This window comes from Nomia melanderi, chromosome 11 (assembly GCF_051020985.1).
Source record: "Nomia melanderi isolate GNS246 chromosome 11, iyNomMela1, whole genome shotgun sequence".
Taxonomy (NCBI): Eukaryota; Metazoa; Arthropoda; class Insecta; order Hymenoptera; family Halictidae; genus Nomia; species Nomia melanderi.
Genome location: NC_135009.1, coordinates 479800 through 505832, shown reverse-complemented (window position 1 = coordinate 505832; position 26033 = coordinate 479800). Strand labels below are relative to the sequence as shown.

General features: G+C 32.1%; 1 protein-coding gene and 1 non-coding gene across 4 annotated transcripts in view; one reads left to right on the top strand and one right to left on the bottom strand.

Annotated features, from left to right (window-relative positions):
- The window catches only part of sick (sickie), a 520404-nt gene that overhangs the window by 49355 nt on the left and 445016 nt on the right, over positions 1-26033 (top strand). The window lies entirely within an intron of this gene.
- TRNAG-UCC (transfer RNA glycine (anticodon UCC)) lies at positions 10222-10293 on the bottom strand. Its single transcript has one exon. It is a non-coding gene; the product is annotated as a tRNA-Gly (tRNA).

Sequence of the window (26033 nt, the reverse complement as noted above, 5' to 3'; positions counted from 1 at the left end):
AACATATGTTTAATAAGTTACTATTGCTATGTAAAATATATATATTGATTACTATATTGTTAATGGACACGTGCTATCATTTCAGAATAAAACAGTTTCTTTTCGTTATCCACAAAATCTTATGATATTGTAACTTATTTTCAATGAACCGCATATTGTGAGATCATAATATTTTGAAATTAGTCTTCAGTCCTCAATTAGTCATTGAGAAATTACAGATAACACACCTGGATTATCTTCTCGAAGAGCAGTGTATATAAAAACGGATGCTACAGAAAGTGGGTGACTTTCTGAATTCTTTGTGGATGAGAGTTTTTTTATACTAGAAATCCTTTCCATCAACAATTAAATTATACACTTAAATCTTAAACAGTAGGAAAGAAGGTAATGATGTATCAATCTCTTGTTATTGGAATAATTAAATTATACATTTAAAGTTTTCGATTTTAGATAGATGTTTAGAATTTTCTTGTAGTGTCTACTAGTAGATGCTGAATTTGATACAGTTCTTGAAATTGCACGTCATGAACGATCAGTGATTGCTTTTGAACGATCTCTTTGAAGATGTACTATCATTTTGACGCAGTGGTCAGTAATAATGTTTACGTTTTCAGCTTTCTCGTAAGTCCGTAGACACAACAGAGATAGTAATAGTATAAGAACTTTTACTATTCAATTATGTTTAGAAAAATGAACAAAATTACACAATGTGCTCTCTTTTTGTTACGGAGTATAGATTGGAATTTTAGTATGAATAATTTAATAATGAATGCGCCAATATAGCAAATATCGCGAACATCTCATAAACGGTACAAAGTTAACTAATAAAATGCAATTTCTTCATACAAATACTAAGTCTAATAATAAGTAAATAATAATAATAAAACAAGTAATGATTAGATTGCAAATATAAACCAGTTAAATAGTAATTTACAAAAAGTAGAAATTGTACAAAAATAAATCTTCATGATCTACATGAAATGAGACTAATTATTATCTAAAACTAATAGTTCTTTAGACTAAAATTAATGTATGTATCTTGTTTTCGAAAAAAGTACGTGAAAGTAACAAGTTTTGAAATTATGTGTGTATAAAAACATTAAGGGAGAGCGAACTGAAAAAGAAACTGATTAAAAAAGATACGTTTAATTTTTATAAAAGAATCTGCAGGTGTCCCTTGTAGTTAGAGAATTGGGGTTAGGAAAGTTTCCTTAGCTTAAGCCAAGAAAGGGATAGCTCATCTTTGCTGCATAGATCTTGTATACTGATGCTCCGTATTTCTGTTAACTCCGAAACTTCGTAACTAGCGAGACGGAGTTTATAGCTCTCTTACTAAAATTATTAATCAGGGAAACAGTGATTAAGCAGACTAGTTTCAGTGGATTCATAAACATAATCTCGTAGATAGTGTGTAAATATGCACTAATGCATAACCGTATTTCACGTGTCAATAAATTATTATTTCAGAGAATTTTAGTCGAATTTTTTCATCGGACAACTATCGAACAGACATTGTAATTCAATAAAATCATTCAATTAAGTTATAAAATAATTTCAAGTATACTAAATGTATTATATAATTAATATTAAGTATACACATTACATATGCACACACATTAATAAGATACAAATTTCATTTGCAAATGTAAAAACTCAGGGAAAAAATGCTGTCCCAGTCATAAATTAAAATGTGCGCACACATTTAGTTAGTAATGATAAAAATTAACATTAAACAATAATAATAAAAACCACAGCAAACAAATAGTATACTTTATTTGTATTTTATAATTACTAATAATATTACGACATGCAGTTTTAGTACTACGTAAAATTGTTAAAATGTTCTCACCATTCTCAATTAAAATATCTACTTAATTCAATCGTACCATAGCGTAACCATAACACATTTGATCGATATAACCAGTCATCGTTATGTTTATAGTAACTCAAGCTTTATCAAAATACAAGCTACACACCTAAAACACTATTTAGATAAACACTACTCACACGTACATTCAGTGAACATAAAAAGTCCTAACAAGAAAGAGATTTTGCCCGAAACACAAACGATAATCCTTATCGCGCTTTATTTCCGTCAAGGTTGATTTGTAGGCTAATATAACCCGATATTTCTCATCTACCCGTTGCGAGCACAATACACCCCTGGAGTCTTGAATCTGTTTTTACATCACCCTGTATAAAAGCGGGGAAGTTGAGGAACTCCGAGATAAGGTGCTCCCCAGGTTTTTCGCGTTGCCGAATTTTCCGCGTCCGTGGCCACGTGCCACGATAAGCCTTTAATCGAAGATTAATATTATCAGGGTTGTTTGGCTGAGCCCCCTGTCACGCATCGCGATTAAGGGTGGACTTTACGTGTCGTGAGCAACTCCTCCTCTCTTTTCTTTCCACTCTTCCGTCGCCTTTTCCCTCTTTTTCTCTCTTCCTCTTTGATTTTTGCGCCTGTCCCCGTAGCTGGGTTCGTGTCTGTTACCTTTCTTCACCACTCTTTTTCTTCGCGCCATGAATATTCAAGTTTTTCTCCTCTGCTCCGGAGCATTTCTTTCTCTCGATGTTTACAATCTGTTTTGCATGCTTTGTACTTCTGAAGTTGTAGCGTTGATACCGGGCTCCGATCATTATGTAAATTCAAATTTTTAAGAGTTTAATTGGAAAAATAGAATTACGATGGAAAACAGTTTTTTTGTAATAAGTACTATAAGAAGCCGTGCGCTTTGAATATTTTATATATTCTTTTATATTGTGTGCAATATGTGCACTTTTGCACTTTTGCACTTTTGCACTTTTATTATTTTTATAAATGCATGCAAATCCACAGTCTAGTTGTTAGGATCATTTCATTTACGATATTTGCAGAGGTTCAACTAGGAAATAAAGAATATTGTTATTAATTCTTTTTTATTAGAAGTTAGTGGTGTAACTAGTACGTCGTCTAATACGAAATGTTGGATTTTGCGGAAAAAAGGGAACCTTATTTGATGTTTTAAAAGACGTTTATTTAATCAAAATATGCTCTATTCGATTCGATACACTCCTGTCAATGCATTTTTAATGAATATTATTTCTTTTTTGAAAAATTCTGAATGTTTAGAATGAATAAATTCTAAAGACATCGTTATAAACTACTGTTTCGAGTTTACGTAGCTCATTTTGCAGAGAAACGTCGCCGAAACGAAATTTTGCAAATCAACGCTGCACTGTTCTTTCATTTACAGTACTGTCCCCGAATGCTTTGTTTATATTTTGAGCAGTTTTTGTAGCACTATTATTTCCAAGTTTGAATTTATGTATGAAAATTATACGAATCTGTTGGCGGTATCCACGTTTTCAAAAAATGATGCAGGAAATAATTATTATGCACAATTTGAAACTAATTTTTTGCAAAAAGTTACTCTGATAATTGACGATGAAACTGTTTAACACGTTCGCTACCAGCGTCATATATTTGTGACGATCATAATTTTGTATTTTACATAATGGAAACGAAATTAATCCTATAAACATTGTTATTAGAAATTACAAACTACGACATATGTTTAGGAACTCAATGACTCGTTTCAGTTTCATTTTTCTAATATTTTATTTAGAAGATTTATTGGATTGAAAAAAATATTATAATTGAGGTGACCGTTACCGAAATAAGCGCTGGTAGCGAACGTGTTAACCAATTAAGTAACTGCGTTTGACGAGTATGGACATCATCTTAAAGCTTGAAATGATACTTAAGTCTTCCAACGATGAATTCTTTATTCTTCAGATAAACCTGTAATTCTTCATTGTTTTGGTTTTTCATTAAAATATACCTAAGTCCTACGTTTAACGAGTAAATACATACTTCATTCTTTGATTTTATCGCACGCAAAACGAGAATTTTTTAAACTAAATTTCGCAGTTAACAGGTTAAGAGGTTACATAAAAAATAAGGGAATAACACCAGTAGTACAAACATTTACGAGTAAAAAAAATTCAACACTTCATATTACACGACCTAATATAATAGCTTAGAAGAGAAATGTTGATTCTAATTTATATTGTAAATATTGCAGTATCAATAAATTATATTAAATATTGATTTAAGTTTTGTGGAGTTATTTGGCAGAAAGGAATTTCAGCCTTATCTTTGTGTATCTTGAGCCATATTCTGCTCGATTTGGATCGAGCCGACAAGAAAGTCTAACAATAGGTGTTTGTACTTACGTATATGCACGTATTAATGACTTTACATTGTATAACAAATATTTGTCTTTTGATAAAATGTTCAAAATAAACATTATACAATTTTACGCAAAGTAATTCGCTATGTACATATGTTTGAAAACCTTGCTCGGCGCACGAAATGCGTCAAAGATTGCGTCGCACTAAAACCCGAAGGGCACAGTAGTACCGACGCACCAATATGGTGACCAGAACGCTATTCTACGAGTGACTAGTGCGTTGATGGTACCTCAATTTAGTATATATAGCGGGTGTCATTCAACCAGAGTATTATTGTTACTTCGTGTATCACCAATTTGCAACTTGCCTTTTTTTCATTTCGGGAGGCACATATGTATAGCCTTGAGTGTAATTCGCGCGGAAAGCATACACGTAGCTTTGATGTTATAGGTATAGTCACCAAGAACAAAATAAGCAATTAGTTTAAACCTAACTCTGTGAGTGAATTTGGGGCTCAAGACCCACCAATCTTGAGTGATGCTTCAAAGTCACAATAAATACGCGAGGATAAGCAGAGGTGCCACCGAACACGTGGCGCGTGCCGTGCAGTGACTCAGAGATTGGTCCTTCGAGCCGGATCTTTTCAATTAGATCGAGAGATAGTATCACTGCATCGAGGCAATCATCGAATTAGAAGAATACAACAATCGTCACACTTACAAGGAACTTCGAATCGCTGGATCACAACCGAGGGCACCGGTCTGATCAAAGGGGTGGAAGCAGCATTCAGAACCAAGATTCAGAATTAACAGATGAGCAGATAAGTGTTACCAATTCTTACTTACTGTAGAGTGAGTGAGAATCGAGTGTAGGAGTGGATTTCGAATGAACGTATGTACAATAGATGAACGGTGACTGTACGTGTGCGTGTAAATGTATGATGTTTCGAATATTCTAAAATATATTGATTATCGAAAATATTGATTTTTACATATTAACGTTATTCACTTTAATGAATCTAGAATATTCCAAATATTCATGAAGTTAATGCAGGGTGACGAAAGAATGTTCTGGAAGTCATGCGAATGAGGTGGAAGTATGCGAATATATAATATAAATTGAGCGAGGGATGCGACGTGAAACATTGCGTACCGAAACAGCGAGCCAACATTGAAAGAGCGAGTGTACATTGGATACCGAAATAAAATTGATCCTACACTACTCACAGTAAGTCCTTTCCATTTACTCTCCGATTTGTACTTTAAAAAAAAACTCGCGATGGAGGATTAATTAAAACCACTAGTGGCGGAATGCGGTGTGATTAAGGTAACGTTAACACGCTTTAAACGTTTCTTTAAATTTTCGACCAGTACCACTTCATTAGCGTCATTACAAGAATGATTAGAATCTGGTACTGAATTGTTAAAAGAATTTAATATCATTCAGCGGAAAATTGGAATGATTCTTGTAAATACTGACTTAGAGGCTGCACGCGAGGCAGAGCATGAAGCATTTGAAGGCGCGTATTTTAATAGAACTGTGCAAATTGAAGAGTATAGGCAACGGTCTGTTTACAAGAGCAACTACGCATATAATTAGCACTCCACCACAATGTCCGGTATGTTATGATACTCATGCGCTGTACAGTTGCAACGCATTTAGAAACATAGACCATCAACGGAAACGGCAAGTTATTCAAACAACCAATCGATGCTATAATTGTTTAGCGACAGGGTATAGAGTGAAAAATGGCACTAGGAAATGGTGCCGAGTATATAACAATTCCCATCGCATCCTGCTGCACATTCCAAATTCGTCGACTATTGGAACGACTACCAGTAAACCCGAAACATTCAATGAAAAAGGTTCACTGACCATCTGTAAATCGTTACCAACAGTCGTCGCGTATATTGCAAGTACTCCATCAGAGTACACCGTATTATCAACGGCAATAGTATACGTAGAAAACAGTCACAGCATTAAAAGGCAATGTCGTGCATTGTTAGATTCAGGAACTAATTACACGGGAATTTCGTCAAAAAATGGGCACGTCAATCACACCATCCCAAGCAAGAGTATCGGGATTGGGAAAGGCATTGAATAATATCTAGAGAGGAGTGGAATTAAAAATTTACTCCAGAACAAACAATTTGCGAACAAATTTGAACTCTAACGATCGAAAACATAACGTCCACTGTGCCTAACCTTCTTTTAAGTAGAGCACAACTTCCGATTCCACCTCACATTGCATTTGCCGATCCAAATTTTGCTGATTGTAGGCAAATACACTCCCAAAGAAAAAGATAGTACACACGTGCTATCTTTAATTTCTCGTGTTATAATTATGGTATAGGATTCATGACTACTTTTCAAAGGAGAAAATTTTTGTTTTGGAATGGCTGGCGTGCTCCCCGGACCTCAATATAATTGAGAACTGTTGGGGACTATTATCAAAAACTGTCTACGCAGAAGGTAGATAATTTGAAAGTCTAAATGATTTAAAAATCTGTATTAAAGAGCAATGGAAAAATTTATCACAACCTTCAATTAAAGTATTGTATAAATCCCTACCGAAAAGTATAATAGAAGTAATTGAGAACCACGAAGGTCCCACACATTATTAAACACAGGAACAGTTATGTCATTTTCATATTTGTCTATTTTAAATCTATATAATATGGAATATTTTTCAGACATCCTATCATTTTGTCTGTATTCATTTGGGTATAAGAGAATCCATTAAAGAAAAGTCAATAAAAGTTATGTTTACATATTAGTAGACGGTTAATCATTATGTATTATTTGCACCTTCCTTATACCATAATTATAACGAAAGCGAAAAATTAAAGATAGCAAAATGGTATTTTTTTCTTTACGAGGGTAGATCTACTAATAGGCGTTGGATTATTTTGGAAGCTATTGTGTATAGGTCGACAACCAGCGGCTAAGGGTTTGATTTGGCAGAAGATTTAGCTTGGATGGGTTTTCGGGGATAAAGTGACCTGGCCTCCAATCAGTCGATCCAGCTATGAGAATTGTCACGTTATTACCAACGCACAGTTACATAGTCAGTTGGAAAATGTCTGGAGGGTAGAATTTGAAACAAAGCAAGATAGTAATTCAAATGCGTGCGAGTGGTATTTTCAGGCCACGACCGCTCAAAATTCAGAGGGGCGATATATTGAATGTTTATCATTTGCCAAACTTGTGAAGCTACGTCAGGACTAGCACAACGACATAAATATTTATATATTATTATTAATTAAAAATATTAAATAAATACATACGCTACATTACATTGCATACGACATACAGAATGTTAAACAAAAATTGTGTGTATTTATTTAATATGTGTATATTAATAATGCCACACATTATAAGGAAAAAGAGTGTTTTTAAAAAGTATTAACCTTAAAATTATTCAGTATTAACCTCAAAAAATTTATCGGTGTATTTTAATTATGTTATAAGTTATTTATTGTTGAAACAAAAAAGATTGCATAAATCTTCTAAAACAAATAATCAGACTCGTCTCGCAGAATTTTATCCGAATAAACCTATTTCTAAATATTTCAAAGTGAGTTAAATAAATAAATAAAATGCAAAATAATAACCTAAGGCAGATTAAATGCTGAATTTAAACACCTTAGAGATTAATAATAACAAACACATTTGAGTTTCCAAACTTACCTTGCCATTTTAAATATGAAATTCTAATAACATATTTTAGACTAGCCACAAATTCGTTGCGTTCGCTTCGATTCCAACACGTGCTGGTGACAAACAACGGCTTAAAAAAATTGAAGATGTATTGGATTAAGTGTAGGGACGGTGCTCTCATTCTCAGTTTTTTCCGATTTGCCACGTAATTCTATTTGCCTCGGTCTACCCTATTTCTTGTACACATTTAAAATGTAATAAATAAATAAAGATTTTAGCACTTTGGGTAAGGCAGAATATTTTTTATGAAAATTAGAGGAGTATCAAATTGTTTATAATATGGTATGATGTATATAATCCTTTTTTATTTATTAACAATATTATGATACATTATATAGAAATGAAAGTTAAGATATGAAAGATTCAAACATAACCTTTATGCGAATGAAGGTATTTGTGTTAAAAGATGTTAAAAAAACAATAACAACATCAATTTATTTTTTCTTATAAAATTAACTCTTTCTTAATTTTATTATCAGTCATTGGTTTTCTGTGCCAAAAAGTTACTTAAGATTTTTATTGTTAAAGAAAAACATAATGCATGATGAAAATTTTAGTAATTATAAGATAGCAATTCTTACATTCTTATAAAGCTCTACAAAGATCTAATTTCACATATTACTGTTACTATAGTTTGAAAAGTTTAAAGCAAAATAAACAAATGAACAACACCAAAAATACTCGTATCTCATGGTTTAAAATTATTCTTGTAAATGAAATCATTTCTTCGTTCATCTGTGCAGTGCAATTTAATTAATTTTTTAGGAATTTTCAGGGTACTAGAAAGAGGCTTGTCACAGCGACGTTGAAGTGTTTTTTTGCACCTAGTATTTCATATACTTGCCTAGTAAGGGAGATGAATAAGGAAGTTCCGGTATCGTATTAGGGGAATAAAGACGCTCATAAATCATAAGTCCCTATTAATTGCTATATCAACACTAGGGAGAAAAGTTTGCATATGCACCCCATGAGACCTATTAATTATCCCCTCTCTAACCGTCGCATAATTTATTGCAATTAGTAGCAAAAATGTAACTGCAAGTCATACTCCTGTGATAGTCAGTAAGGACATATGTAACGATGTTATTACTATTAAACTCTTCAACGGTTTAATCAAAAGGCTTCCGTGATCTCAACGATCTGTCACTCGTTATTGTATTACTCACTGGAGGGTTGAACCGAGACGAAGGAAATTGAAATAATCGATCCAATCGTTAACTTATGAGCAAGCATCATGCAACGGAATTTCAGGTTGGTTCTTATGGTGCGATATCTTGGAATAATTCAACGATTTCATAATGAAGAGTTATTACTCTGCTGCGAGTAAACAAATGGAATATTTATACATATAAATTATCGAAGGTAGTTAAAGAAAATACACAGCACTTATTTTATCACATTAATTATAGCGAAATAAATGTATTATAAAATTGTAACAGTATACAAATATTAAAATGATCACAATAAAATCCATTAATTAATCTTTAATTATCAAAAGTAAAATATAATTTTATTAAAATATAATAAAAGTATTGTTTTAAAAAAAGTGAGAAACTTTTTATTTATAATTATTTTGAACGTATATTGCTTATAAATTAAAGTAGAAAAACAAGTCAGCAATATTTACTCTAATCAGACTTATTCATCAACTTTGAAATTTCGGTAGTTAAGGGTTAATTTCTTTTTTTATAAATTAGTGTTTACAATTTTGTTCAAATTATATTCGATTCAAAATTATTTAAATAAATAATTTTTATTAAAAAATTATACTTGATAAAATGATACTTAAACCGTTGCGTTGCTAGAAGGCAGTTAATGTTTATATATAACTAATGCAAGTTGATTTCATAATCTTACGATTAGCAAAGTGAAAGGTGCATACATATATATTTCGTATATCGTGTATCAATAGTTACATGTGCAGTATTGTGTACGAAAACGAGAATATACTTTTCAGTTCTTGGATAATTGCTTTATTTTCTAACTTAATTTAAAACATCTTTCAGTTTCAATGTTTGTAAAATTTGTTATTAGAACCAATATTCGTACAAATTTCAGTCTGGAATTCGTTATTTCTTTTAAAATATCCTTTGTATTCACTCAGTTATCTAATAGAAAGTACACAGACCTTTTTTATTAGAAATGTTTGTGTCTGAAATATTTCACTTGCTTAAAGTTAAATTTTCTTGCTCTGCAATTTTTTCCTGCTTCTTCGAAATCAATTTACGAAAATTAAATAGCAGCAGTATCTTAAATGTTTATTCAAAAAAATGTTAATCTGATGCTTATACTTATGTGTTAATTTGTTAATTCAAAAAGAAAGGGGTGTGCGATGGCCGGGAATCGAACCCGGATCAACTGCTTGGAAGGCAACTATGCTAACCATTACACCACCATCGCACGTTTTATGTATTTTTATCATAACATATAAGTATTAAAATAAATTTTACTGGTTTTCCAGTCCATATGTCATACAAGATAAATAATTCTATGCTAGTAATTAATCAAACGCATGTTTGCAACTACTCAATTAATTGTACTACAGTTACTGTACAGCTGTTTTCAATAATCTCATAAATATCTTTATTAAACATCAGTTGCGATGTAATATAATCAGTATTTTAAATTCGAGTATAACGCTGTAGTTATTTCCGGAAATTTCGAGATTCTTCTGTGTAACTTTAATGTACATTTGTAAAATTTACGCATGTCCTTTGATTGTGCTTTTCATTGTTACAACCATGTCGTTTCTACTTTTGTTCAGTTGCAATATTTAATATACTCGTCCTGTGTTGTGAACTTTTAACATATTTGTGTCCAAGCTTCAAAGTGACAAAAGAATTCCTTTTAAAGTATTGAAGACACGGAAAATATAATTACCGAGAGGAGTTTCTTTCTATATTATTAAATTAAGAGGTTCAGTAGTCAGATTTTGTTTTATATATAGAATTACGTATTTTTTACTATAATATTTCATTAGTTGGTTGTTTTAATGTAATTCAAAAATCTGTAAAATATAACAACTGACACTGAAGAATTTCAGTGTTTTTAGATATAGAAATTTACAGAGAAAAAAGAGGAAGTTTGACCAAACAGGAAATAGCGAGAGTGGTTGTTCGCTACCAACTACAATACAAGGTATCTCGGTAGTTTACACTATAAGTTTGGTTTAACTACTACTTTCCACGACCGATAATTTTATAGAAAAAGATAATAATAAATAATAATATCTAATTATTCATAATAAATAAAGAAATAATTTTGTTTTCTGTGAAATTAATTTTTGGCACTCGGAGTAGAACGTTCTTAATTCCCCTGGCTGAAAATGGGTTAAATAAATTGCTTCAAATTTGTGTAACCTTACAGTTGATTGTTCTATAATAAACATGTTAAGACAGTATATTAATACCAATAATTACTAAATTTGGATACCATTAAAGTCGTATATAAAAAGCTAAAGGAGTCCTTTATTTTAAAATAAAAATCTAGGATAGAAAGAAATAGGCGATTGTATTATATGACCTTCTCGATATTATATAAACTTTGATTAAAAAGTTTCTTCGTATAGTAAGTGATTAACGTGCAATTCGCAATTGTCAAGTTAAATGCTTCATGTTACGTGCAGCAATAGATGAATATAAATCGTCTATTACATTCCGTTCCCAATCGGAAAATTAATTTCAAATGTTTTACAGTTCGATATGTTAAGCAACACTGCAAATTTGTTTTTATTTTGTACCTGTTTATGTATACAGTTGAATAGTTATAAAATGCAATAAATAACATTGTTTATTAATATTTTCTTATTCATTCCACTACTACGCTAACATTTAAATAAAATAATAGTTATATATTTGTCTAAGTCCTCATAAAAATTTATACAATAGAGGGTAAACCTACATATGTTATGATTTTAACTTTCTAACCGTAGTTAACCTCGAAATCAAGTTTTATTTGTTCTATTAATTTCAACGGACCACACTATTATCGCGTTCTTTTGATAAGTATCTGAACTGAAATAAAGAAACAAGAAGGTACTGTGACGATTACAATGTTGGCTCATCTGTGAAATTGTGTTTCAAGGTATATTATATTTAAAAATACTTTTAATAATATATGTTTGCTGTTATTAGAATTCGATGTACGAATGTTTTAATCAATGCGAGATTTGATGTACTGTATGATGTTGGTTGTGTGTGTGTGACTTTTGTTTTTGTTATGGCGATACAATCTTCATTCAGGCAAAACGTGTTAAATATATTCTTCAATTAAATAAACTGACAACTGTTTCTATTTTAAATTAAACGCAATATTTGTGTTTCCTGCAAATGATCTAATTAAGTATTTTCACTGCTTTTCGTATCACCTTAAAAATATCGTTATGGTCGCAAAGTATAAATTTCGTGCGTCATTTTATGCCGAAAAAAATGCAAACTGCTCGCCACCGAAGGTTTAAACTTAGATTTCAGTATAACCTTTCAATCCACGTGTAGCTAGAATACAATTAACACTAGAATTATCGAGCTGTCAGATTGCCTAATATGTATTTTCTTATACAGCAATTACAAGAGTACATTCATTAATATTTCAAGTGACTTATACTTTAGACTGTTAACTATTAATATTAGAACTACCGTTTTCGTCAAAATGCCGATTTTTAGTTTTCTTATTTCGCAAATGTTGATATTTTCAAGGTATTCAATTTCCGAAACGATTTTGAAAATAAATAGTTTCACTTAAATACTATAACAAATGTCTGAAGAAATCGAAAAAAATATACTATTACAATTTTTATAAGGATTGCATATCAACTCCAATAAATGCTCGGTAGTTCTAGAATTCAGATAGAATTATACAGTGTAATATGAATCATTTAATAAACAATTACATAAATATACAGGTCAAATTAACAGATTATCAGAAGAATAACATACGCCATACAACAATGTATCAAAAGACACAAAAAAACGCAAATTATGCATACGCCAAATTCACTCGCAGAACTTCACATTGATTACATTAATTATTCGCCGAACATAGTGTTAAATCAATTTATTTGACAATGTCTTAGAGAAGCATGTGTAAATACCTTACCAGAAATCGCGAAAGAGAAAATAAAAACCGGTTCACTTCGATGTGTACGGTAATTTTAGCGTGAAAAACACAAATTCAGCAATATTTTCAAACGCGTCGCAAGAACACGTGAACTCCGCCTACAACGAAAATTTGAATCTCAAATCTAAATGTATCCGGAATCTCGACAACTAGGATTTGCTCGCGAACTCCTAAAGTTGTCGCGCCATCGAGTCTTCCGCACGCATATCCTTCGCGCGGGAGACATTATTATGCATTGCCACGCGACGAGCTACAACCTCAATCACGTTACAAGAGCGTTATTAATGCCCCGATGTCATAAGATAAACTTTCGGAGTGAAACAGGGAAATCGAAGTTTCAACTGTTTATATTGGGTTTACACGGGTCTGCGTTAAATCTGTGGGCAAGTAGTACTTATCAATTCAATTTAGCCTCTTACCCTTGGTTTCATAGTTCGAAGAAAAACATTGATGGGTGGAACTTTCAAAGTTTCCTCCCTCCCTTTCTTTCGTTTCCTCCCTCCTTCTTTCGCTTTCGCGTTCTCGCTCGCGTCGTTCTCTGTAAGAATTGAGAATCGATACCGGTGGAGTTTCTGCAACTTGACGCAAGGACTTCGGGGGAGGTGGAACCATCCGTGCCTCTAGAATTCAGGGGGTTTCAGGATATTTATGTGACAGCAACTGTAACGTTTCAACCCCTGGGCTCGCTGGCTGGCTGGCTGGTTGGCTCAGGCTATTTCAAATTCTAAGCCCCAGCACCGCTTGTTTGGGGTACCCCGGGAAATATTACAGGCTAAAGAAGAAAAAATGCTTCACGTGGCGGGCTCCGAGCACGCGTATTATTGTATTAGAAGCGTACCGGTGATCCAGAAATTTTATCTCCATTGTGATATTCGTATTGAATGTTACTACTATTGATAAAATATGTTTGTTTCTTGATCCTTGTTCTATGATTTTTTCGATTAGACTTGTACAAGTTGTTTTATCACTAAAACTACTGAATATTTAGAGTGATTTATTTCCAATTTTTCGCGAAAAATGGAACAATACGTTTCTTGAGATTCGAGGGGTCTCCTAGTCTTGTGTATGTACAAATCCATAAATTGAATTTAAGATCTCTTGCAAAAACGCCTTTATAGTTTAAATATTTACAAAATAAAAATTCTGAAGTTGGTTAATTTGATCAAGCCATGAGTAAGATTGTTGTAATGGTTACATGTTTGTGAGGTACAAGTAATATTTTCAATTATTTGATATGAAATGATATTCATATTTATTAATTAAAATTTTTTAATACGAGGCTGTCTTGGTATTATAAGTGAAAGAATTAATAATGTATTCTTGTTTATAAATTACAGCACTTGTAATCATAAAACTAGATATCAGATGACCAAAATAAATAATATTTATAAATGTTGAATAATTTTTTTGCGTAAAACATTAACATTAACTTTTTTTATGATATGTGCTTGCATACGTTGTTACGCAAGTCCTGTTATTTTATTTATTTAATATTATTTACTTTTAAAAATAGGCATTGTGATTGAAACAAAATATTTTACTTTTACATTGGAACTTTACGTTATTGAACAATTTTGCACAACTATAAAAACAATAACAGCACCTTCGTATTCGCAGAAAAAAATAATATTTTATATTTATCATACACGCGTACAAATATTTATAAATCTATTTACCGAAGGTAAACGTTAGGTATCTGCATTACAATATACTGCTGATTGTTAAAATATATTTTGGTAAGTATTTCTAAACAGAATAATTTATAATTACATAAGTTATTGGAACTACATAATACAATTGAAATTTTGTATAATGCGAATGTAAAATCAATTGAAAAATTCCAGTTTTATTTGCATCAACTGATTTGTATTATTTCATTATGCACAAGAATTGCTCAAGATTTGCATTATGCACAAGAATTGCTCAAGAATTACTCATTGATTTTTGTTACTGCGAAATTCATTCGATGGGATAAAGCAATTGCCGTTTGAATACATAAAAATCACTTCAAAGGTTAAGATGAAAGGTACTCTCACAGGATCTAAGGATACACTCGAGGTACCGGGATATTCGGGATATAAATTCCGTCCTCACGAGAGAATTACCATTTTGAGACGAGGACGGATTGCAAAGAAGGTACGAGCAACTGCAGTTACAGGGTATAACTCCGACCTTAATAAATTGATGCCCACCGCACATGGCTAAAATATAGACGACCTCGTTAAGTGAGAGTAATTAAAAAGTGGCTCAAAGATTAATTGTCACTTTATAACACGAACTTCTTCCTCGCTGGGAGTTCATTTTCATTTAATTAAAGGGGAATTACTTGAAAGTGAAGAGCGTTTACCTGTTTATACAGGGTGTATTAAAAATATGAGATTATCTACGATATGTATAATGCATATGCAAATATAAATGGATAAGTTATATATTACTCTGGAAGTTAAGGCGTCCTTTCTGACATATTAATTGTCAACAGTTGTTGGTACAATTTCTGACGCACTATTTCATTTTCCATGGATCAGTGACTGACAAAGTGTATCAATAATAGAGTAAATTCTAGCCCAGTCACAAAGATTTAAAACATCTTTAAATTTTTATTTGTAAATTAAACATTTCATTTCTCAACGAAAAGAGAATTGACAGCTTAGAGAATAACAGCTTAGTAATTATTAGATTAGTTCAATAGACGAAATAATGCAATAAGAATTAGTAGTGTAGGCAAGGCTATGGCCGGACACGTAGCTTTTCTAACCCACTGCGGAATTAGTTTTCCGTGGTCCACAGTGGTGAAAGGGAGATCAATAAATATTAAATTCAAACAAGTTAGTTGAGGTTCATGAAGTTCTTTAGAACGTTATTTCATTTTGAACTTCTTTACAAACATGTTTGTCATTAAAGATTACAAACATTTTGGTACAAAAACTGAGATAAAATAGGAATTTATTTTTTAATTAGAAATAACAATAACGTGAAAATTATATTTTAAATCAGTGAAACTCTTCACTTACACTATATTTTCGTAGTTTTTACTTGTATTTAAATATCAACCTTTTCTTTCGATTTCTTCAGAAATTATTTATGCTATCAATTAGTTATGTTATACATACGTTCTATATTTATCTCAGTTTGAATGAAATTAGAATTATTTTAATATGGAATCTTCCTATTTGTTTCAGTTAAATAAATAAAAACAATAGTAAAACTCATGTAATTTCTCTCCAATGAATTGCAACTTGAACACACTGCTTTTTAAAACATGTTTTAGCATTAACTCTGACCACATTTATAACGAATAAAACAATCACTGATTTATTGTTTTTCAGCGAAGAGAAGTATCGTAAAGTGTAGACCTTTCTCTGATACATTTCTTACAATAAGAAATTGCACGACTTCCGCAGCTATTAACAGGGAATAATCTAGTATTCTATAACATTTTCGTATTATTAAAAATACAAAAATAAACATACATAGCACGTTGAAAGCGGCCTAGGTACTTTCAATCAAATGTAAATAACCGAGTTCCAAACATACTGTAAATAGTTTAGAAAATCATTTAGAGCACGGAAAGTTTTAATACAATTCGTTCAGAATATGTAAACTAATCATTCAGGATTAAAGAACAAAGCTCTAAATATAGATAAAGAAGCGTGTTTCTATACTAGAATATCCGATAAAGAACGAAACATTTCAACATAATTCAGGATTAACGTAGAATTCACGATGACAGTGTTATCAATTTGAAATATGAACGAGTTATCAAATCGGCTTGCACAGAAGAGGGTGGCTCGCAAAAAGAGAACAGTCTGCGTGCGAGCTCTCGAATGTCTCGTGAAAGTACGAAGGGCGAGCCAGTGAAAGAAACATGCGCGATATGTAGCATAACGATGAAAGAAGACAGGGGAAGGACAAATGTTGATGTTAAGTTTATGAAACCGAATGACGCTGTCCTTGTTCATCGGGTTGTCAACGGAACCTCGGCAATCGTATTTCGCTTTTTTACCAGTTCGCGTGTTAATGGCTATCGAGGAAGTAGAATGAAAAATTGAATATCGCGGCGGCATATAAACACGCCACGGAATCAGAAATCAAGATTAATTAATTTCTGCTCGGAGCGATGATGCCAGCGTGCTCGTGCGTGAGCGGAATCTTGTTCAAACAATTAGTCTTTTTGCCGGACCTTGAGCTACACGCGGATCTCTAGAAGCGCATGACAGGGGTAGCAGGCACGCGAGTTTCGATTAATAGTGCTCTAGATGAATTTGGTTTACACCCTCCATTTACGCGGTCAATTGGAACACTGTTTACGTGGTAGTTTTCATGCGCGATCTGAATTTAGTCACAGTGAATAAAATGTACTTTTCCTTTTTGAAATGTTATTATTATTATTTCTTTTGTTTGGCTATGTGAAATAAATATACTGCGGATCAAAAGGTTGGAATTACTTGACACGTAACGTCACAAATTAAACATTATATATCTTCAATTAAATAATAATATAAACAAAAATTATATACCTTCACACACAAAGATTTTCCAGTGAAAGATGTTTACAACAAATGAACGTGTTCTTTTTAAGCGATGTATTAGTCTCAATCTTTTCACCAACAGTGTATGAATTTCTAAAGCTTATATAATACCAGCTTTTTTTTCAAATATTTTGGTGTATCTTGTACCCACAGACTCTGTTTACGAGATTTCGTTCGCATAAAACGAATTCACGTGGAGTTGTGCGTAAATCGAGTGTCTGATGTATTTACGAGGTATTGTTTATTCACGATATCAAATTATGCGATCTGAATTTAACACGTTAAATGCAATGGGAATCTCCGGTAACCCCGAACCAAATAGAATTACTATAATTGAATGATGTTTATTTGAAAACATTTCTACATTATAAACAATGCTACTTAATGCAGTGACATTTAGCTAGATGAACTTGCACTAATAATAATGTAATTCATTCAAATGATTTAATATTACATTTTTTTCGTTTTGTGTATTTTTCTCTATGAAATCGTGCGGCATTCAACATGTTAAAGCCATGAATTCCAAAATAGCACAAGTATATCAATCAACGTTTCGAGAAAATCAATCTTTCTTTTCATCTTCGTTCATCCATTCATTATCTATTCCGTTGATTCTTGGTGCAAGCATTAGCTAAACATAGATCTTTGTTATGTGTACACTTTTAATATTATTAAATAGGCCTGAGTAAGCCGAAAACGGGTGTATAAATAACTCGTATAGGTAACGTTAGAAAGTGGACTCATTTAGTGACATTGAATAAAATTTACTTTGGTTTTCTGAAATGTCATTATTCTTATTGTTTGTTAAGCTATGTTAAACAAATATGTATTTCTAAAATTTATACCAGCTTTTCTTTCCGATATTTCGTTTCAGTTTGTACCGACTGTCTGTACATGTAAGGCGAATCGTCGTAGAAAGGATACTCCATATAAATGGAGGAACGAGTGTATATTGCACGATTTTTATATAGAAGATGATTGCATTGTCTAAATAAAAATGTCGATTAGAAAGTAAAAATTAGAAAGTTCTATTGTGTCAGTTGTTGTCTGAAGAGAAATTTTATAATTGCAGTTAAACGTATATTTTGTTTAAAATATATGGAGAGATTACTTTTAATAATACTAATTATTTAATTATTAATTATTCACATTATATCACATAACATATCGTTTAAATTTTTGTATAACTTTTTTACATAAAATTTTCATATTTTAATTCAGTGTCTTTCTTTAATCGCTTTAAAAATGTTGTTTTTTGTGTTAATTTTGTCAAATCGAGTACAAAATATTTTCCATTAAATATTTCAATATTCGTACACGCATAGTGTATGATTTAGATGTTTCATAGGACCTGTGCACTGTAAATAAATTATTTCATTGCCATGCCACTACCACTAAAACAAATGATACAATTAAATTATGTACTATTAAAATGAAAATAATTCCTCTTCCAGTAATCAATCGATTTACAAACTACATAAAACTGTGAAATTGGCCACAGTCAGTTAAAAAAAATGTTTACTATATCAATATCCCAAGCGTTGAGAAATAATTTTATTCGGTGTCTCATTTTCCAAAAATTCAATTTTAAAAACCTACGAGATACGTCTATAGAGCACCTATATTTATTAAATGTCAGTTTTAAACTTTCGTTTGTCCCCTACTGCGTAACGAAGGAATTCTCGAAACCTTCTGAATATATCTACTATGCATGCAAAAATCAAGGTTCGCATGTCCGGTTAAATTGACCTGAATAATTGACCTAACCCAAACCTGAATAGTTCCCCGAAGTAAAGTAAAATACATTCATCTAAATTAGCTTATAAATTTCAGGTGTAGCAGTTGAACCATAACATTCATGTATAATGGGATCTTTCAAAGTGCTTAATCGCATCCCGTTCAATTTCCTTTTCACCGTTCAACGATCCAGAAGTGTAAGCCGCGACGACGCTAATTCAAACACGACGGGTCTCGTCAACACTCACTAAATGCGATTTCCTTCGTGACGAAGGAACGAAAGTGAAATGAAACGGTCTCGACCGAAAGTGAATCGAGGGAAAAAGAGAGTGAAACAGCGGGAGGCACGCGGGGCTTTCCCCTTGAAACTTTAAAGCCAACTTTCGCTTTTCCAGCGTCGATTCCGCTGGCGGTGCCCTCCTCTTCGATGTACCGTTCTCCATTTCCCTATCTCCAAGAGTCAAGGTAATACTCGGTCGCAATAAACGCGGCTCACCGACAAAACTTTCCCCGGGGCGGGATGCGCATGATCTGACGGCCACGTGGGAAAATTCACCCCCTCGCTTCGTGCCGTTTCGCCGGTACGAAAACATTATGCCGCGAAGGGCGCATCGTTCCTTTTGCCATTCCAACAAGGCCATTTTCTTCCCTTTCTTATTCTTTTCTTATATTATTTCGTCCCACTGTTAAAACTCGAGCGTTTCATCTAAATATTGAAACTTTCGAAGTATAATCAATGATAAAGTTACCCTTTTTCTTTTAAATTTTACTGAATCAAATCGAAATTCACTTCGCCCTTTTTTATTACAATAAGTACAGTTCAGTATAGTGTAATTTAGTTGCTACATAGATAGTTTTATTACAGTAAGACGACATTAATTTGTATTTTGCTTAAGGGATTCTATTTGATTTCGTGGAGGCAGCGCTGCGTGCGGAGACTGGAACTAACGTCTAAACTTTGCGACTTTCATATAGGAATTTCTTCCTTTCCTTTATTGATAAAAATGAGAATGTTCGGGGCACTTGTAGCGGAATTGCTTCTACCAGATGGTGTCCAATGATGTCCTCCTTTTTTTCGGAAAGCCGCAGGTAGTTCGAACGCGGAGGGTGCGCGCGTGCGAGACAAAAGTTTCTCGGGGCTTCGAATTAATGGCAAATCCATAGTGAGAGCAGAGCGGGTGTAAGCTCCGTTCGAGCTACCCTCGCAAGTGCTATAACCCTCTCCGAGCTTGAGCTCTACGCATCGGAAGCTCCATCTCTCGAGGAGTCAGGGTAAATTTTGTTGGACGTTCGACCCTGTTCTTCTCGAGCGTCATGTACCTGTAGAGTTTTGGCAGGTCTGCTTTGATCGACTGTTGGTAAAAATTTAGATTAGGGACTTTTCGTTTGAAATGAAAATAATAAATAAATAAGTTAAATGAATGGGTATCTGTAAAAAAGACTTATGTTACATGTCATAAATTATAAAGGACGATGGTAAAACAAGTTATTACTCACTGTAACGACTGGGCTGGTATAATATCGGGCTCTTTTTTCAAAATAAAAAATGTGAATAATAATTCATTCATTAAACGAAATAATTTATTATTTCTGAGAAATATGAAATTGAAGAAAATTCTTTTTTTTTTTTTATTAATAATAGACAAATTTTTGTCCAAAATCGATAAATTATTAGGTTCTGGTATGTTGACGTAACAGGTTATTTGTCTGTATAGTCATTAATGTTCACTTTTCTTTTATGCTTAATTTCTCACGATTAGATAATTAGAGTAATAAAAACACAAAAGTTTGTAGAAACGTTCTTTACATCACATTCTGTCTTTTCACAAAAAAACAGCTTTGCAACATTTGTTGCAAAAACTCTTCTCTGGCCGCTTATTCAACTTACTCAGTTATTTAATTTACATTGTTAGAGCAGTAAATTAAAAACCCACTTCGGATTGAAGTAATTTTATTTGAAATATGTTGTTTTATCTGCAATTCTTAAAAAGATATTTCCCTCTGTTTCTTTACAAAAATATATTATAATATTTTACTATATACATTATGCAATACATAGAGTACTTTACCATTACCATTATTTACCAATACTTTCTACCATTTTCAAATTGAACTTCGATCCCTAGTGTGTGTTCGAAAAGAATAGTTCTATCGAAATTTGCTCTCCTCTCGTATTTAATTTCCTAAGCCGATCGTGGCAATGTTGTATTCGGAATTGCATAATATTCTATACCTTTACGCGGGCAATGCTTGGACTAAATGATGCGTGTATGCGCGTACAGCTTAATCCGATTGAAGGGGATGAGACGGTCGAAGAGGAGGGGGAAACTGATGTAGAGTACTACAGGGGATGCTTATACCTGTGTGCAACACGGGGGTGCACGCTTAATCTTCGGACGAGTCGGGCGAGTAACCTATGACGGGATTTGTTGGGATTATAAGTTGTAAGCTTCGACCCCGAGAAATCCCATTCGTTAATACACGGGCTTGCGGTCACAAGTGGATTCAAATTTTTCCGCGGTCCAATGAGACCTCTTCTGCGTGAAAATTTTCAGAATTACTTTACCCTCGGCGCTGTTAACAAAAGAGTCAGCACTCTTTAACAAAAAATCGCAACAGCAATTTAACATTATTACACATACGGTGTTTTATTTTAACACATTGTTGACCGGTTCCAAGTTAACTCGTGTTTGCACTTGCGTTAGCTATTTTCATGTTTGAAATGCAGGGCAATATAGAACGTTTCAAACATGAAAATATTCAAAGTTATATAATAGATAAATAAATAAAGTATATTAAAGTATATCATTTAGATTGCTTCACTTTCATATTTAATTATGGAATAATGACCGGTGATATAAGACAGCTTCTGTGTAAAGTTGCCGGTCAACAGTCCGTTTAGTTCTGGAACTATTTCGTAATATTTATTCAATAATTTTATATTAAAAAAATGCCTCAAATGCAATTTTTTCTGTTCTGAGGGGGCAGTAAGTTGGTATACTTAGTTTGTTTGTAGGTAAACATGTGTAGGAAATATAAAGGCCACTACTATTTTTTTATAAAATTTGTTTTCAGAAAAATATTGTTTACCGCTTGCATTTATTGATTAACAATAAAACTACCGTAACCATCAAAATGGCGGCTTTCGATTTTCTTATTTCGCAATTATTGATATTTTAAAAATATTAAATATTTGAAATATTTTGAAAAATACATAATTTCACTTCAACACTATAATCAATACATGGAGAAACTGAAAAAATGTCTATTGTTACAATTTTTATGATTACATGTCAATCATGTTAAACGCTTGGTTGTTCATCAAGTGTTAGAGAGGGATAATCTTTATATACGAATATTACTTTTATAGCTGAAAATTGAGTGAGGAGAAAGAAGAACCTGTAGAAAGTATGGAATACAATTTTCTAGTTTTTTAAAAAGTTTATTATAATAGAAATATGAGTTTCTAGAACTAATACATTTTTTAGAAGTATTTATCACAAACTCCTGATTAGAACAACAAAGATTAGTCAGTCATAAGTTGGGAAAACATGAAGGATGTACTGGGAGATATAATTTCAGATGCTGAAAGTATTTATCGTACTATTACATGTACAATTTCCATAGAACGTATTTTCATCAAAATATTGAGCTACACATTTTTGCAATGAATATAAAAATTTGTGTCAATAAATTTTCATATGCTAATAAGGTGAAGGATGCAACGATTATTTAGATCAGAACTCGCGCATGTTATTTTGGGTTAATATTCCGTTGCCCGAGGAATAAACGTGCTCAATTCTGAGTTATAAAACAAAACGAACAATTGTAAAGGGTCAGAATTGACGTCATAGCGAAGGGTTCGCATATTTCAAAAGCAATGACTTAAGACCTATTCGGCACGGATCGTTTATTTCCCGAAGGCATGAGACCAGGGAGGAGTTCGCCCTAAAGGGGCCACTAGGTTTTTCCCTGGAGTACGACTGTCGTCCTCATTGTGACTCATGTCTTTCGATCAAGAATTATTGCCATGACACCAGAGAAATTAACAATCTCACCTAAGCGAAAAATTATATTTTTCTAACAAAAATTAACCACGTAAAATGTGTATTCAGAATTTTTCTTTATTCAGTGATGTCAAATCCTATAAAGTGCAAAATAAGAAGAATCTGAATAAGTGTCTTCTAACTGTTGTTTCCGCGGTGAAATTGTTGATGTTTAATAATTTCAGCAAGAGCATATTTGGCAATAAATATCTTTATATGGACACTGACAAGATGAATTTTATTTTTCTTCAGTGAAGTTAGAAACATCAGTCATCCAAACATTTTTTGCGCATTCTGATTTCAAAATGAAGTAAGTGTTCTTCAGTAAATAACTGTTATATTGAAAACGCCATTTTGTTGAAACAACGAAAAGAAATTTATTTCTAGTTAAATATAAAACTTGTAATTACATTTTCTCAATTCCCTGCGAAAGGATATAATATAGCAATGAAACTTTTACAAATTTATTCAATTTATTTTATTTAGTATTCATTTATCAAAAAGCAGAAACTGGATATATCAAAAACAATAGTACTACAATATTATTGTAGGGGAAAGAGAATTTTATTAGAAACAGTATAATTATTTCTTAACAACTCACAATAAAACACTAACTAAATCAAACAACGTACACACTATTTATATATTCAGATGCTCTTGTCTCACTCACACATTTTTTAGAATATTCTTTCATTATCATGCATTAACTTCACATATATTTGGAATATTCTAGATTCATAAAAAAACTTCCAAAAAATATTCCAATGCTTTGAACATTCATTCAAAACGCGCTCACACACAGTCGCGTCATTCATTTATTGCACACACATTCATCACTCATCAATATATCTATTCACACACTCAAATACATCTATTCCCACATTATTAAAGAGTTAAATGCAATTTAATACAACTTATAATTTTAAAATTGTATCTTTTGTAGAATACCATTATATACAGGATATTCGAAAATTAGTTTCATAAGTGAAAAGGAAGTAATTTTTTGTATAAAGACGGAAAGCACAGAATAAAAATTCATAGTAACTAAAATAGTCATCTGATATGTATGATGTGATTATTGGTACGTATGATTCTTTGTATTATTGTATAATACTATTTATAGAAAATAACTGTTTGATATATAGTATAAAGGAGTATTTAACGAGATTTGCACTAGATTTATTGGCGTTTATTTTCTACACTTTATTCTATTGTTCTTAGAAAATTGTAGCTTCAAAGCCAGAGTATTGCAATACCTATTCACATAATTGCACGAATCAAAATCGACTTAAATTGTTACTAAATAATGTTTAAAAAATTCAATATCCGTCAAATTGACGGGTTTCGTAAATCTAGTGTTAATGAAACAGAGCATCACACGAATTAATATATGTATAATATTATGTTTATTTCATTTAAGTAGAAATGGTCTACGAAGGTCAGACATACTAGCTATTACATCCGAAAGGATACGTATCTGATAAATTTGATTTTCTTGGCCGAAAATCGCATACATCAAATTTTATATTTTTTTTTCTCGCATAGAATCTTTTTATACTTATTATTAATACAATTAGTAATTAAGTCCTCTTAGTTTAACTTTGATCAGGCCCTAGGGACTTTTCCGACCCAATTAGAGATCAATTTTTGCTATGATTTGTTTTTAAAGGGCGGTTGAAGATTAAAATTACGTACAATATCCAAAACATTTTGTTTCAAAACAAAAGTTCCCTTTTTTATGTTATACAATCATATTAATTAACTTAATGTCACCACTTTATACTCAACTATTAAAATCAAGATAGTGATAAACCTTCTCCCATTTCATTATTTAATATTAACAACTATATTCTGTCTATATTAACATCTCCCTCCTACCGTTATTTACTTTCAATAATTGCGTTTTCAAATTGGACAGTGTTTCGTACTTAAACGATTAAAGGTTTTTGAGCTATATTTTCACTTTTACGATTCAATTTAAGTCACGCAGTGGTTTCCGATATTTGAGGATTACGTTTTACGATATTTTCTGTCCGCATCATCGGATAATGGCAATTGGCGTTGGTTGGAATAGGAGAGACCGCGATGACGGAGTTTGAGGGTCCATTACGTTACCGCGAGTCCCCGTCAAAATATATCCACTGAAGCGGTAAACTTTCATTTTCAAGCTTCAAACACGCGTATAGAGGCTGCAAATATTCGTTGAACGGCTTGTCATCAAATTTACACAGTGTGCTGATTATAGAAATATAATCATGAAATCAATGTGCAAATGTTCACATAATTGCAGTCTATATTCGTATTTATTTTCAAGAATGATCAGAAATTTATTTCATACGTATACCATTCATTTAAGGTTTATAGTATTCATATATCGTCCATTTGAATCATGAAATCTTTCAATAACAGTGTTAATATTTACAAGATTATGAATTATCGCCCCTAAAATATTGAAATATCTAAGTCAGAATAATTCTTTACATAGAGTTACAAATGGACGCAACGTAATAAATGTAATTTATCATAAATTCACTAAATAATAATTACTTTCTATTTTCATAATAATACAATTATTTATTTGATTCTCCTAATTGTCTTAATCATAACTACCTGTATTAAATTCTAAAATATAGTTTTTTAAAGAATAAACAAATAAAAGATATATCGTCCTAAAGTTGACTAAAACTTTTCAATTTTTCAATTTTCAGATTTT